Raw genomic sequence first — 4,037 nt, 5'->3', positions numbered from 1 at the left:
TTATCAAGCATTGTAGCCTCCTCCTTTGTTTCCCCTTCCCATCCCTTCCCATCCTCCCTGAGTAAGGAATCTCATGGATTTTTCTGCCCAGACTGGCTTTAAGCTTTAATGCTAGAATTCTGAATAGAAGAGCAGTGGTAACAGGGGCTCTGTTCTGTCTCTTGACTTTGATGGTGAATAAACAGTGTCTTCTTTTCCTGGAAATTCACTAGATGGTTAAATTATGTACACATTATTTACATATGTATGTGTTAAAAGTTTTTCTATGTCAGGTGCCAGTGGCTCATTACCTATAATCCTAGCTACTCAGCAGACTGAGATATGAGGAAAGATATAGGAAAGTCCCTGAGATTCTTTTCTCCAATTATTACCAAAAATCCAGAAGTGGAACTGTGACTCAAGTGGTAGAGTGCTAACCTTGAGCCCCAAAAGCTCAGGTCCTGAGTTCAAGCCCCAAGACCTACGCATGCAACACACACACACACAAACACACACACAAGGTTTTCTAAAATAAAAATAAATGCATAGCATGATCGCCTTTTGTATTAATAAAAGTTGTATCCACAGAAAAATATCTGGCGTAAACATATCTTTTGTCCCTTTAATCCTAGATAGAGGGAGAGGGCCAGGTAAAGGAAGACAAGGAGTAACAAAAATGATATGTGCATACCTCCTGTGCATCTGCATACATGTTAATATATATAACTGTGCTGAGCATGCATATAGCATCATGCTTAGACTAAAAAGTTTCACTCAATTTAATCAAACATTTCAAAATTACCAGTATTAATCCACAGCAATAACTCTTATACTCAATTCTACTTAGCGTGTCTCACAGTCAGAGAGCTCACGTGGCACATCACTAGGTCCAGAAGTCAGGTGTGTTAAGAGTGTCCTCCGGGCTGCTCAGAATCACTGGACAGAGTAGTGGAGAACTGGACAGGAAGTTGTCTGGCTCAGGGAGGTCATCTCCATGGGGAGGTGGGGGGAGGGTCGTCTCCACTATGCTGGGGTTTTATTTTTTATTTATTTATTTATGTCTGTCATGGGGCTTGAACTCTGGGCTTGGGAGCTGTCTCTCAGCTCTTCAGCTCAAGGCAAGTGCTCTACCACTTCAGCCACAGCACCACTTCTGGTTTTCCAGTGGTTAATTGGAGAGAAGACTTTCATGATCTTTCCTGTCCCGGCTGGCTTTGAACCGCAATCCTCAGATCTCAGCCTCATGAGTAGCTAGGATGACAGACGTGAGCCACTGGTGCCCAGCTTGTGCTGGGTTTTTATATGTTTCTGGCTGGGCATATTTGCTTTTGGCTGTGTCTGGTTATCGCTGCAGGTTATAGGTCAGCTGGTTGCCTTGGTGATGTCTTTGGCCCTCTGGGTGTGCCCTTATCTCTGTATTCCATACTTCACAGTTCTAACATAATTTCACAGTTTAATATATTTCATAGCACACCTACACTCCATGTTCTATATTCAATAACACACTATATCAATATTCCATAATACTCACTACAATAACGTAAGAAAACATAGCAGAAAATAAACACTTTACTTAAATATCCCAGACATATTTCCATAAAATGTGTCTTTTTAACATCTCCTTCCATTAAAATCAGGGAGTTCTAATGTTTTCTAATTCTCAAATTGCAAAGCAAAGAAACTTGTCTATGAATATTTCCTCTACAGAGATTTCCACTCCCTCAGATCCAAATATTCACAAGGAAAGAGAACTAATTATTTTGAAAGAATGTGAAATTTAGCCAAAACATGAGGAAATATTTCCATTTATTCATGTTCTTGTCTTAAAAAATCAGTTTTCTAGATATGTAATTTATATATAATAAAACACACAGATTTCAGTGTGTGTACATATCACAAATCAACAAATACGTGTGCTCATGGAATTACCTGCCACCTTAAAAGACTGCAGTTCCAGAAAAGTCAAATGATGACTGGGGCCAATGGTTCACCCCTGTAATAGGAGCTACTCAGAAGACTGGAATCTGAGAATCATGTTTCTAAGCCAACTCAGGCAAGAAAGTCTCTGAGACTCTCATCTCAAGTGGTAGAGTACTAGCCTTGAGTACAAAAGTTCAGGGACAGTGCCCAGGCTCTGAGTTCAAGCTCCCAGGTTTAAGAAATTTGGTTTAAGAAATTTTGGTTTATCTTTTTTTTCTTTTTTGGTGGTGGTGAGGCTTGAACTCTGGGCCTGGGCGCTGTCCCTCAGCTCTTCAGCTCAAGGCTAGTGCTCTACCACTTGAGCCACAGTGCCACTTCTGGCTTTTTTCGTTTTGCTTATGTGGTGCTGAGGAATTAAACCCAGGGTCTCATGCATGCAAGGCAAGAGCTCTACCACTGAGCCACCTTCTCAGCCCCAACCATGAGACTCTTATCTCTAATAAACTACTCAGAAAAAGCCAGAAGTGGAGCTGTGATTCAAGTGGTTAGTGAGCACAAAGAGGCTCAGAGTCAGTGCCTATGCCCTGAGTTTAAGTCCCAGGACTGCCAAAAAGAAAAAAAAATCATTCTAAAAGCTTAGGGTTGCTGCCTTACATGCTTCACATGCAAAAGATCCCAGTTTAGTCTCCATCACCACACACAAAAAAGTTTATTTGTTTAAAAAGGTAAAATAATTCAATCTAGAGGCATTTTTAGAACAATGGCAGGATTTACTTTTGCAGCTAACTTTTATTACAATGGAAACAACACACAGGTATACAATCTGATGCAGGTTCTGCATCTCTTCAAGAATGGCTAGTGGACATTTCATAGACTGTACCAGTCTGGACCATACCTGTGCTTTAGCTAATAATATATATATATATATACTAGCATAGCACATGCTTATCTAAAAATTTTAGTATCCTAAATAAGCTAGATATTAAAAAGATGGGACAAGTAATTTCTCTTCAGGTGTATTGTATCATATATTTAGGCCTGGCAATATCAGAGGTGGGTATGATAGTCCCTAGGGCTAGGTAGATTAGCTCACAAAATCATTTGGTACATGACTAGAAAGATATATAATGCTTCTTATTGGCAACCTGAGGTTATCTGCCTATATTATTAGTAATGTTATAAGCATTCAAATGGCCCTTACCAGAAAAAAGATTCCCTATCTTTGACAGATGCTAAAAGCAAATTTAAACTTTTGAAGTTTTCAAATCAAGAAATCATGCTATATCCCAGTGTCTGTAACTTTATAAAGTAATAGATGATCTGGTTTAAAGACTGTAAGGTAAGAAAGTTTAACTGCTGAGATGTTGTGGAATACAGACATAAGCATCACAAAGTAGAGCACCTTGGCTAATCTTATACCATTACCATGTTCTTAGACTGCATACCACAATTTTGAAGATTTTATTTATTATCTTTCTTCTGAAATATACTGTTATCTGATTTTAAAAATGTATTCAATGAAGTTGTTAACTTTGGAAAAAAATAGCTGCTTATGCCAATGTTGATTCCCAATGCTCTTCTGCCTGACTTATTTTCACATTCAAAACAATGCCAACATTTCTGTATTGCTCCATGCAAAGCATACTTCTCTTGTTCTCATAGCCCAGAATCACCAACAATCTGTGCGTGTTATGAATAAGAAAGATGCTTTCAATCTCATCTATCTGTTCAAAACTGGAAAAATTACTTTAACAATCAATAGGACAAAAAGCATCTCAAGTAAAATAATACTTGGAAAAACTGCTGCATTCTTTCAGTTGTCAAGGAAAGACAGGTTGGCAAGGACATAGAAGAATTGGAGTTTTGTATGCCCAGCTTGTAGGAGTGTGACAAAGAAACACTAGAAAACTGAAATTTTCTAAGGCTGAATACATATATAGTTATGACTTGTAGTATTTACCCACAAAATACGTGAATTTGACCTCCAGTACAAAAGTGCCACTTGCAGTATTATTTTTTATTTTTGTTTGTTTTTATTGTGAAAATACTGTACAAGGGGTTACAATTACATGGGCAAGATAATGAGTACATTTCTTATCAAGCATTGTAGCCTCCTCCTTTGTTTCCCCTTCCCATCC

The sequence above is a fragment of the Dipodomys ordii genome, unplaced genomic scaffold (assembly GCF_000151885.1).
Source record: "Dipodomys ordii isolate 6190 unplaced genomic scaffold, Dord_2.0 Scaffold222, whole genome shotgun sequence".
NCBI classification, from domain to species: Eukaryota; Metazoa; Chordata; class Mammalia; order Rodentia; family Heteromyidae; genus Dipodomys; species Dipodomys ordii.
Note: the sequence above shows the minus strand (reverse complement) of the source record.